The sequence below is a fragment of the Squalius cephalus genome (assembly GCF_949319135.1).
Source record: "Squalius cephalus genome assembly, chromosome: 6".
Lineage (NCBI taxonomy): Eukaryota > Metazoa > Chordata > Actinopteri > Cypriniformes > Leuciscidae > Squalius > Squalius cephalus.
In genome coordinates, this window is record NC_137127.1 from 16,897,960 (window position 1) to 16,911,380 (window position 13,421).

The following is a 13,421-nucleotide window of genomic DNA, read 5'->3' on the forward strand; positions in this document are numbered from 1 at the left end:
TTATCTTAGGTTAGTTGTGACATGTTAAGGGTGTTTAAACAGTAATTTGTAGCAATCATTCAGTTTATTAGACATTACTGACATTACTGGACATCATTGTGTTGAGCTGAGAATGATTATAGTAACATGCGACAGCTGTCCGTTAACATTCCCAACGCAATTATATGTACGTTAAATACACTACTGTGTAAAAGTTTGGGGTCTGTACAGTTTTTTTGTTTACGAAGTCTTTCAGAGGCTGCATTTATTTGATCAAAAATGCAGTAATATGAAATATTATTTCAATTTAAAATAATGGCTTTCTATTTGAATATATTTTAAAAATAAATAAATTCTTGTGATGGCAAAGCTGAATTTTCAGCATCATTACACCAATCTTTAGTGTCACATAATCCTTCGGAAATCATTATAATATGCTGATTTACTATCATCAACATTGAAAACATTTGTGGTGCTCAATATTTTTGTTATTTTTTATTACCATTTATGTCCTTTGATGGATAGGAAGTTCAAAAGAACAACATTTTTCAAAACATGTGTCTTTTGTGACATTATAAATGTCTTTTCTGTCACTTAAAATGTATTCATTTCAAAACTTTTGACTGGTAAGCGTATGTTGCTTCTAAAAAAATCTGTATTTCGTCAGAATACACTCCTTATTTTGAACGGACGTCAAAAGAACCATCTGTGGAGTTACTGCATCTACATTACTAGCAGGTGCTAACAGGGCCATGCTAAACCTTGACCCCTTGAAACTGAGCAGCAGGCTCACATGAGGGATTTTGCGATTGACAGCGGTGCAGAGCATGAGGTGAGAGCATCAAAAGATGAGAAATGCTTTATAACTTTATGCAAATAAGAGGCAGCTGTCAGCCAATCATTGTGAGGTGTTGGCAGTGACATCTGTCAGAAGCATTTCAAAGTCTGCTGATAGTGTTGTAGTTCTGGTTGGTTTAGTCCTTAAATCACATTTGAATTTAATTCAGATTTTAGCTGGCAACTTTCATTTTAGTTTGGATATGGTTGGTTAACAAAATTGTCACTTTACTAATGCACAATTACAGTTGTAAAAATGCAAAACATATGTCCAAATGCCTAAACTGTGCATGTACAATGATTTTATTGTCTGTGCACTGAAAGCATTTACACACCATGCTGAAGGCAACCAAATGTGGCATATCTGTGGTGTTTTGGGCGGTGTCAAGCGGTTTCCTTTAGCCAGTGGTAATGTAGCGTTTGGCCATTGGCGATATGATGAGAAAATGTGCAAACAATGAAGTTCACGTGATCCACTGACTGACACAGATGAATTTGACAGTCGAGTAGGAACACCTACTAGTGACAAACAGCAACTTGTTAGTCATTAGTAGCTCCGAGTGGGTGGGTTTATTTCTGTTGGACTAAGGGTGATCCATGCTGGTTTGTTCAGGTTCCACTCTTAATCGTTTGGACTGAGATGCTGACGTTGGATTCTAAGAATATAACAAAATATTGAAGATTGGGGGTTACCAAATGTTTAACTTATTAAGTTGCGGTTTAAATTATTATTGAAAACCCTATTTTGATTGACTAATACTCTGAATATTGTGTTGGTTGGTTATAAGAAGGTTTGCTGCATGGTTCTCACCCTGTTTAGTTGGGTTCCTTCAGCACATTTGACGCCAATGAAGTGAGTAACTGCAGCAGAATGAGTGAGCCTATAGATCAATGGCTCATTCTGCCTGTCAGAAATGTGTTTCTCCTTGAATCTTTCATCCTCACTCTGAGCGCTGTATGTGTGTGCATTTGTGACCATGCATGCATTAGAATGGACTTCTGGTTGAATGTATGTGTGGTTATGTGTCGGGGCCTCATTAAAAGCAGAGATCCATAGTGTTAACGAGCGCTGTCCTTTAGCAGGGCCCAAGACTCTATGTTAATAAGGAGAGGTGAATGAGAGGAGAAAGAATCTGTTAAATGCCAGATTTTCACTGGTACATCCCACTGCCACACGCCTTTCAAATGCTAACTCGCAATAAATCCTGATACTATCTTTAGGGGCATTATAATTCAAATAAACAATATCAGATTGCAACCGTTATTCTCATATGCCAGCATCCAACTTATGAGAACATGAGATATCACTACTGTCTCGCATGTGTATTTTTGAGGTGGAAGGGGTCTTTGGTGTAAGTTTTGTTAGATCAGGGGTTTTAAAACTTCATGATTTCAATGACCCACAATTATTACGGTCCTCTTGCATGGGACCATATTAAGATTTCTGGTGTTTGATTGTGGATTTTTTTTTTTCTTGGCAAATTTTAGCCCAGTCTGAAACATTGTTCAAGGAGATTAATGGAAAGTTTTTTCACGGGAGAAAAATCCAAAGTCTCCATTTGCTCTCCAGTTTATCTCAATGCCATTTAGGAGAAATAAATAGATATTAAAGAGATTTTTTTTCCTGAGTTGTGATGTGTAAAATATCCCAGTGCAGCTAGAAATTATTCAGCACATAGTGCTGTGTTTCTGACATATTTCAAAATTAATTAAAACTTTTGCCTTAAAACTAAAAAGTTTTACTTTTTGGAATCCTCCATTGACATCTAAATTCAGGTTCTTCATTCACTATTTTGCAGAGCTGCCTTTGGCAGGGATTACAGCTGTGAGACTTTAGTAGGCTTTAAGTCTACCAGATTTGCAGAACTGAATTTGGTCAGTTTTTAGTGTCTCGCCCATAAAGATGCTTTGTGGATCATCTGTGAACTGTAATCTCAAGGTCTCTGAACACATTTTTCTGTGGGGATTAAATCTTGGCTTTCTCTGTGCCAATTAGAGACGTCCAAAAACCTGTCCTTACAACAAGTATGGCTCATTGTCGTAGTCTAAGACTGGTGAGTTTCTTCCTTTGCTGACATCTTTGTTTTTTATTCCATTCAATTAGCTCCTTCTAATGATCAAATCTCGCAAATCTCTAGCCCATAAAAAAAAGCTTCCTGATCCAGGAACCTGCTTGACTTCATGGTATTTGGCAAGTAAGTTTTCATCAGAAATGATGCTTGGAATTCAAGCCAAAGACATCTGAGAAACCTTTTCTTCAGTCTTTTTGAAGTCCTGTAAGTGCCAGTTGGCAAATCTAGATGCTGGCACAGGTTTAGTAAACATGAGTGGCCAGGGTCCTTATTGCTCTTTTTGGATGGACAGCCAGTCTTTGAGGCTTTTATTTTTACAACAATGGTCTCTCCACACTGCTTTTATAAGCCTTTAACGTCATGACATTGTGAGCAGTTGGACCTCATGTGGAAAGGTGTATGACTATGCATGTACAACTAAGTGGATTTTCAACAGTCAAGCTCTAAAGATATCAGCTGATTGGCATGTTGTGGTGTACGGAGCCCCTAAATGGGCATGGTGATGGAAAAAAATATGAGATGTCAAAAGTACCGACTTTGGTACCAAGTCGGTATTGAAATTTTTAAAATGTGACGCTTTGAGCGCTGTTGAGCGGAATCATAAACACCTCTGATTGGCCATTGTGTTCACGTGCTCATGAGATATGTCTGTGATTGGCTACAATGATAAAAACACGCAGTGTTTGAGAGCACATGGAAGTGTTTGAAAGTGTTTTGAAAGCGGGAGTGTTTGTAAGCACAAGCAGGCGTCTATTAGCGGACCGGTCCACTGATAGACGCCTGCTTTCAAACGCTCCCGTCTGTATCTGTGTATCGGTGAAGAGCGTCATTGATGTATATTTACAACATATTTTTGAAGCGCTGATCATTGTAGCCCATCACAGACATATCCGATGAGTGCGTTAGTACAATGACCAATCAGAGGTGTTTACAATTCCACTCAACATCGCTCAAAGCATCACATTTTTAAAATTGGTACCGAAGTCGGTACTTTTTGACAATTCTAGATTGGAGAGAAAATTGAATGTCAATACATTCTCTCACAAAAGTTTTGAGTTTCCCACAAAATTTTGTCCGCTCAAAGAATTCAAAAGTTTTGTGAGGGAAAGCAAAGATTTTGCGAGCAAATGCAAACTTTCTTGGGGGAACGCAAACCTTTTGTTGAAACAAAAATCTCATGTTTTTTGTAAAAAAATGTTTTATCACCATGTCCTTTTAGGGGCTCGATAGTGGTGAAAGCTCAGTTTTTATTTATTTGCTTGCTTGTGTGATACAGTGGTTGAAAGGTCAGCGTTTTTATGTATGTACTTATTTATTTAGTAATTATATATTTATGTATTTGCTTATGTATTTTGGTATTGTGGTTAGGGTTTTTTTTTGGGGGGGGGGGGGGGGGGGGGTAGTGTATTTTAATATTATGTAGAAGGAACGTTTAACTGCATATCAAATATTTTATTTTATTTTTTGCATTTTAAAAATATTTGTATACTTTTTCTAAAGGTTATCACAATCTTCCATTATACAGCTAGAGAAAATAATTTCAGTCCTTTCTGAAATTAAGTCGTCAAGTTGAAAAGTGTATGTGGTCCGAATTGGTTTGAATAGTTTCTGAAATGTTTGGACCTGAGGAGCTGTATCTGCCAATGTATATTGTGTAAGTTTGATTGCTTTAGGGATTGGGTCACTCTTTTTGCCGATCCCTCAACTTGCATTACTTTTCCATCTGCTTACGGTTTCACTTGCGACCATTGTTGGCTATGTTCACTGCAGGGTGACTTCCATAAAACTATGTGTCATAATAAACAGAGAGGGGGAAAGATGGATAAAGAAGTGATGTGTAGAGAAGAGCGCATATCTCTGGAGGGTTTTGGTTAAAGATTTCAAAGTGTGACAAAAGCCCTATTCCCTGACGTTAATCGCAGAGGGACACCTGTGAAATACTTACACACAGAGAAGACTACAGGGATCTCACTGCTGGGAGAGAAATGTTACGCTTTACACTAGATTACAGACGAAAGTTTTTCTGTATGCGTGTGGGTGTGTGCACTCTTCATCTTTGGTAAAAGGATGACTAAGGAAACTAGTAACATGCTCGTATCTCATGTGTGAAATTCAAATCTTTTTTCCAAAGAGAAATTATGTTCATGTTCAACTTTTCCTTGCTCAAATATTGGTTTTGCTTAAAGGAATAGGCTAGTTCCCTCAAAACTGAAAATTCTGTAATCATTTTCTCACCCTTGTATTATTCTGAACCCTTATGACTTTCTTTCTTCTGTGGAACACAAAAGAAGACATATTGCGTAATATCTAGACTGTTCTTTTTCATAATGGGGAATGGGGCTGTTTAGCTCCAAAAAATGATTTAAAAAAGCCACATAAAAGTAGTCAAAATCATTCATGCGCCACATTTCAAGTCTTCAAAAGCCATATGACAGCTTTGTGTGTGAAATTTAAGTCATTATTTAGTATTTATAAAGTAGTTATCAAATCTCATGCGTCAAGATTCGTTTTGCTTGGTTTGACATCAATGAGGCTTGACATCATTGACGTCAAACTTCTTGACACGCCGTATTTGAATTGAATGTGATTTGAGAGCTACGCTGAAAGGATTTTCAGTAAATAATTACTTACATTTTGGTCTGTACCTCAAACACTGCAAAAATGATTTTCTTACTCTGTATTTTTGTCTTGTTTTCCTGTAGGAATATATAATCATTCTTAAATCAAGATACATTTACTTCATAAGCAAAATGACATAAGTTTTGTTTTCTGAAAAATGAATCAATATTAAGTGAGTTTTTGCTTAAAACAAGACAAAATATCTGCCAAAGAGGTCAGAAAATGAACTGTTTTCCCTTGTTTTCCCTTTATTTTCTGGTAACATTTTAATTTAACATTAGTTAACTACATTAGTTAACATGAACTAATAATGAACTGCACTTCTACTGCATTTATTAATCTTTTTTTAATGTTAGTTTCAACATTTACTTATCCATGATTATTAAAAATTGTTAACATTAGTTAATGCACTGTGAACTAACATGAACAAACAATGAACAGCTGCTCAAAAGTGCTACTCAAATGCATGCAGTTTGCCATTAAAGCAACAAAAACTTGATGTCTGCTTTAACAGCAACTCCCAAAAGCTGCCTGAGAAAGTAGCCAATCACAGATCTCAGTTTTAGAGATCTGTAGAATATATTCAAGGAACCATGTGCTGAAAGATGTTTGGTGGCTTCATCGTCTGAGTGTGGAGAGTAGTATGTAATCAAAGTAACTTGTTATATAATCTTCTGAAGCCACACAATAGCTTTGTGTGAGGAAGAGAAGCTGAAGTTGTTATTCATTTAAAATGCTTGACAACCTTGAATCAAATTTGAGCAGTTTTCATCAAATAACATCTTAAATGTTTGTCTTTTTGAAACATAAAGCAGAAAACTTGGAACAGTCATATGAACCATGTCTTTTGGTTCAACCTGAGTTTTACAGTAACCACTATGCCAGATCACTCCTGAGTATAGAAGTGAGCAGTGTGTGGAATTTCTATGTGTTTTATAGATGTTTTTAGTTGTTTTACAGGCATCATTATCTAACCTTTATTGCGTTGTGTTTAGGTGGACGTCTCGGACGCCTAGAACCAAACGCTACACGAAATACTGTTTTGAGATGATTTTTATATGATTTTTATGAAGGCTTACCATATTGGATTTTAAAACCCATTAAATGTTCACAATTTTAACAGTTCCCCGAGTGATTTTGTGATTGTACACACTCATAATGCTCTGGTAATCAGTCTCCTAGTCCCAGATCTTCTGTTGACAGATGGCATGCGTGGCACAGTATGGACGCAGAGCACAGTGACAGCTGTAATACACACCTTACAGTCGAGTCCACCTGGCCTTCCTCTACAGACGTCTAAAGAGTGTTTAAAACATGACGTAACATTCACAGAACATGTTCAGTATTCAGTGGGAAATAATGTAGGGCGGTGTAGGATTAAATGGATATCACAACCGAAATTGCAATCCTATCAAATCGACAAGGCTGCAATTTAATAAAATAATTATATGCACGGCATGTTTCAGAGTTTCCATGTTCTTTTACTCATCTCTGCATCTGCTGTGAGTAGAGGTAGACCGATTCATCGGTTTTGCCGGTTTTGCCGATATATCGGTACCGATAGTTGATTTGTGGAACTATCCTTATTGGCAAAAATCCACACCGATATTTTTTCCGGGTTGCGTCCGTTGCTGGAGCGGCTGAGAAGTGTGCGCAGTCATTACACAGTAGAGCGTTGAGAAGAGACTGCTGGCATTATACAGAGCGAGAGCGGCCTCTAGAGGCGGAATAACAACTATCATTGGCTGAGTTGTCTACGTTAACACGCAGCACGAAGATCACACATTATACGGAGAGCGCTGACACTTCAGATGCGCATTTAAAACACAGACAGCGAAACGGTATGAATACAGAACACTTAAGTACATATTGCCATGTCATTATAAAGTAATTAATTTGTTAACGTTAGTGGCTACCTCAAGCGGTTAAAACAATGTGACAAAAACACACGCAAACCTGACCCAAATGTTTTATGTCGCAATTGTTACCATCTATTTGCATTAGCTTATATCCAGCTGGTCACTTTTATGCATTCATTAGCCGGCGAAGTTTAATTTAAAGCTAGTGACGTGATTGCTTTCTCAACATCGATATATGTAACCGACAGAAACATAAACAAATCAGAAACGCATTCGATTTCAGTTTTTGTTTTTATCACTACAATACATACTGTTATTTTGATTAGATAATCATCAAGTGTTCTAAAATAGAAGCAAATAAAGTGAGAGACTATACATGTAATATGATATTACTGGCTAATATACATTTTTCCCGCCCACTCAACCTTAATTACTTGAACAGAGAAGAAAAACTGTTTTAAGAATTTTGATTAAAGGGGTCATCGGATGCCCATTTTCCACAAGTTGGTATGATTCTTTAGGGTGTTCATGTAAAGTTTATAACATACTTTGGTTAAAATTCCTCAATGTTTGTGTAAAACAACACCCTTTTTACCTCCTCAAAAACAGCTCTGTTCACCCGTTTCGGTGCATGTCTCTTTAAATGATAATGATAATGTCATTAAATGATAATGATAAATCACCCCACCCCAAAAAGAAACCCTCTCACTTTTTGAGGATTAAAAAAAAGTAGTGAATGGATTTTTTTCATTGTATGGTGGTTGTGTCCACACACTGCAAAGACACATTTATATGCAAACACCATATAAAAGTGAATTTTGCATCCGATAACCCCTTTAAGCATTTTGCATGTCCTTTTTCTTTTCTTTTTGTTTCTTTTCTTTTCTTTTCTTTTCTTTTCATTATCTTTTCTAAACCAAACCAAAATCCTGCAATATCAAAATCCTAACATATTTAACCATGGACATTTATTAAGAAAGTAAATATGATTGATTTTGATTTCATTTTGCCTAATTGCATTACAGATTTCCAGGGAATGTCAGCATTATAATCAAAACCTTGTGGAAACTAATGGCAGGTATTTGGAGTCATTGTTGATGTTGTGTTCCTGAACGATATGTGATGTTACTGAGGCGAGACGGCATCATCCGAGCTTGAGACAGATCTGATGGGTCTGAGATAGCAGGATCTCTGTAATACTGGTGGCTGACTGCAGCTGTCTGATCTAATTCTTGTCTTAGACTCACTGCTCTAGATATGATTATTTTTGGGTTAGTGTCTTTAGCATTATTAGCATTGAGTTTTGAGCATATTATCCCCACAGTGTCTGCCCTGCTGCTTAATAAAAGCCATTAATTGAGAGTGGCTTTTGTTTGAACCTCAGCAGAAGAGATTAGCCATTCACCTCAGCCACAGCAGGCTGTGTAAACGGCATAAAGAGTGTGCTTTCATTTGCTTTCTCATTCTTTTTTCCTATACTTAAATAGAAGTGATGGGTGCACTTTTAACACCACAGCATGCTCAAAGCCGTAATGCGTGGTCATGAATACGCTTTTAACTCACAACGTTCGCGCGGACCGTGCTTTTCTTTCACACTTTCTGTTTGATCATTTAGCTTCCGTGTCATTTCCATCTTTCCACGTTCTGTCTGTCTCTGCAATGCTCTGCGGTTCTGGAGGCATCTTGCCCCCTCTTCTGGCACACGCTTTCGCTCTGCACGACGATGCCATCCATCACGGCAGAGATGGAGATGGGAGGCTTCGTTTGCGGAGGCGTCTCACGTTCTTCCGATGCTATTTTTAGCTCATTCAAACCCAACCTGCACTAGCATGTCTGCTGCGGACTCCAGCCCATCTGGACACAGTACACACTCACATTCACACAAATGAGATCTGGGTTTAGAGACTGAACGTCTGGACCTTGTTATTCAGGTGTGTCCTGCATGTGTGGCTGCTTCATCTGAGCAGGTGTAGGGAGCTGTCCCCGGTGGACACTGGGATTGATGTGCATATGGCACTGAGAGCAGACCTCGACTGAGATCCATGGTGCTCCCGGCATTTGCACCTTCCTTTGTTCTTTAAGTGGAGTTAAAGCTTTCTTTTCCCTCTGAAGGCATGAAAGCAGGTGTGCAAGAGTGAAAAAGTTGCCTTAAGTATACTCTTTGAAAAGCACTGTTTGCGTATGTATGTATATGTGTGTGTATATATATATATATATACACACATGTATATTTATATATATATACACACATGTATATTTATATACATTAATATATACAAATAAATGCCGTCTTGCACAAAAAGAAAGAAATAGACTTCTTTCAAACACACACACAAATATACATATTAACATATTAACATTATACTGTGTATATATATATATATTTGTTAATATGTATATTTGTGTGTGTGTGCGTGTTTGAAAGAAGTCTCTTATCTTAAGACTGCATTTATTTTACCAATTTTAAAGTAAAACTATAATATTGTGAAATATTATTACAATTACCTTCTCTAAACATAACTTCACTACTGTGATTTTATTCATGTTGGACACATTCCATTTGTAGTGTACATTTTGATCATTTTACAAGTACAAAAATACAATTTTAAAATATGTATAAAAATTAATTGTTGCGTTACAAAAGTTACTAACCCTAACCCTAATCTCAAATAAATGCTGTTTTTTTCCCCACAAAAATGTTTTCAGCATTGATAATAATAAGATAATAACAATAATAATAATAATAAGAAATGTTCCTTGAGCAGCAAATCAGCATATTAGAATGATTTCTGAAGAATCATGTGACACTGAAGACTGGAGTAATATATATATATATATATAAATATTTATTTTATTTTATTTTATTTTATTTTATTTTATTTTATTTTTTTAATTGGAATACTATTTCACAATATTACTTTTTTTAGTCTATATTTGATCAAATAAATTAAGCCTGGGTGAGCATAAGGGACTTTTCAAAAACTTTTCAAAAAGCATCTTACAGACCCCAAACTTTTGAACAGTACAGTATGTCTTCAGTTAGGTAAGTATGTGTTTGTGTGTGTGTGTGTGTGTGTGTGTGTGTGTGTGTGTGTGTGTGAGAGAGAGAGAGAGAGAGAGAGAGAGAGAGAGAGAGAGAGAGAGAGAGAGAGAGAGAGAGAGAGAGAGAGAGAGAGAGAGAGAGAGAGAGAGAGAGAGAGAGAGAGAGAGAGAGAGAGAGAGAGAGAGAGAGAGAGAGAGAGAGAGAGAGAGAGAGAGAGAGAGAGAGAGAGGATTTCCTTAGCTTTACTACAGCGTGGTACAGTCTCTTCCCTGCGGCAGTGCTTTTCCAGACGGCGTCTTTAGCCCTTTATTAATTATTTTCCTCATTCATTGATTCTTAAACTCTAGCATGTAGCACAACACACACACACACACGCACGCACACACACACACACACACACACACACACACACACCCACCCACCCCTCTGTAGTGACCAGTGCAGAAATTGGATCACATCGAGGTCAACACACAAGAAATGACTAAATGGACTAAATGTTTATTTAGGAGCAAACTTGTAGGGATCAAAGACTCTTGACAACTAATGTTAGATCATGAGGATCAGGTAGAAATCTGGAAATTAGTTTGTTCTTAATAAAGATCATATTAAACTAATAATTTTAAATATAAATTACAGGGTTCTCAATTCAGTTCAATTCAAGTGTATTTGAACAGCCCTTTTCACAATTGTTTTAATGCAGCTTTACAAAAAAAGCTTGTTTCAGTATTACAATTTAGGAAGTATTCTGTTATCAGTCAAAGATGAGTGTGTCAAAGTAATGTCCATATGACAGTGATAGACAGCTATAATATACATTAGTACATTTTGTGGTTAGTTCTTTATGTATTCAGTTAAGCCTACATAGCGGACATGTTAGGCAGCAATTTCAACTTACAACAATATAGTTAATATTACAGTATTAGGATAATAATATTGAAATGTACCTCAGTTATGGCATTGCGTCTTGTTTAAACACGGTATCTGTTTTTATCCGTTTCTTTCTGTTTCTCTCTGCAATATTCTGTTCTTTATCTGGCCATATCTCTTGTTTCTCTATTAGAGTCACTGTGTTTGTGGATTCTGGGTGTTCACACTGTTTAAGTGCTAAAGGGAGCTTCAGTGCCCTGGGCAATTTACATCTCAACACACACACAGACTTTTCTTCTGAGTTGAAATAAGTGATAGTGATCGATTGTTCTCTCACATCTCTGCAGTATGAAGAGAGATCCTGAGGGAATGTGTTAGTCCGGCTTTTGCCCATCTAAAACTGTTGGTGTTTGTTGGTAACACAGCCAGAGTGCTGTATGTATTCATTTCTTGTTTAATGTGTTTGTGTATTTGTCACTAATGGAAAAAAGTTCTGTGGTTATTTTTTAACCTCGGTAAAGTAACTTGGAGTACCGTGTAAATGTGATGGTACATGAATATGATAATCTTTTGGTAAAATAAAAGTACCATGATGTTGCAGATGATTAACATTGTATAGCCATCACAGTGTGAAGAGTTAAGGCTTGATCCCTAACAAAAGAAAGTAAAAAAAAGCTGGAGGGTCTTGAAAAGTACATACTAGCCTACATACACTGTTTAAAAGTCTGGGTTTGGTAAGAAATGTATCCTCATCGAGACTGCATTTATTTGAACAAAAATATAGTAATACAGTAATATTGTGAAATATGATTAATATTTAAAAAAGTGTTTAATTTTAATTTTTATTTATTTTAAAGGGAAGCTATTATGCTCCTTTTCATGAGATGCAAAATAGCCTAAGTCTCTGATGTCCCCAGAGTGTGTATGTGAAGTTTTAGCTCAAAATACCCCACAGATAATTTTTTATAGCATGTTAAAATTGTCACTTTTTGGAGGTGAGCAAAAAACATTTTTGTGTGTGTCCCTTTAAATGCAAATGAGCTGGTGTTCCCGGCCCCCTTTCAAGAAGCTGGAGCTTCAAGAGCTCATCATGCACGGAAACACTGTCAGTAGTGGTATTCAGCCTTATGTGTTTGAACCGAAGTCGGACAATGATGGACACATATCATATGACGTTTGCTACTTACTTTGTCTGGATTTAAAGTTTGCGCACAAAGCTTTGGTACTGACCCATCTTTCAGAATCAACCTCTCTGAAAATCTAGTGTTGATGACCCTCGTTTGTGAAGCAGTCCAGCACAAAATGACTGGCACAAACGTATAACACTTTACCGATTTTCTTAGAAACATTTCCTTACAAAATGAAATTGAATGACGATGTCCTCAGTGACTCAGATGGCAGGAGTCTATGGAAACTCTTATGTGCATTAGTACATTAGTAGCGAGGATTCAGAAATGGCGGACTCTGTGTTTCTCACTCAGGGCTGTGTCTATGCTAATAGGGCAGACCATCAGGCTGTGGACGGGGCTTTTCCCTGCGATGACGTCATTCTAGGGGTGAATCTGAATCAGCTTGTTTGAAGAGACTGCTTTTAATTTATGGGAATTATTAAAAAAATTAGTGAGAGGATTTTTTACCATTACCTATAGGCTGGTTGTTCTCACACACTGTTTTCAAACTCCTTAGAAAAGTGAATTTTGCATACTAGATCCCATTTAAACTGTAATTTATTCCTGTAATGCAAAGCTGAATTTTCAGCATCATTACTCCAGTCTTCAGTGTCACACGATCCTTGAGAAATCATTCTAATATGCTGATTTGCTGCTCAAGAAACATTTCTTAATGTTATATGTTTTTTGTGGCAAAACAAACGAACAAAAAAACATTTAAAATAGAAAATATTTGTAACATTATGTCTATACTCTCACTTAACGTGTCCTTGCTGAATAAAAGTTTAAGTAATATTTTATTTACTTATTAATTAATTAATATATTTTAAATCTTACTGACCCTAAAATGTTTAACTGCCGTTACATTAGCATAATTGTAATGCCCTTAAAGTTAGATTACATATTACCTTTCAAACTAACTGCTTAATGTGTATTATTTAGCTCTTCAATTATGTTTGTTTTTTTACATTTAATT

At 36.5% G+C, this 13,421-nt stretch overlaps 1 protein-coding gene across 1 annotated transcript in view; it reads left to right on the plus strand.

The window, feature by feature from the left end:
- Window positions 1-13,421, plus strand: part of shank3a (SH3 and multiple ankyrin repeat domains 3a) — a 268,933-nt gene that overhangs the window by 49,114 nt on the left and 206,398 nt on the right. The gene's annotated exons all lie outside the window — the stretch shown is intronic.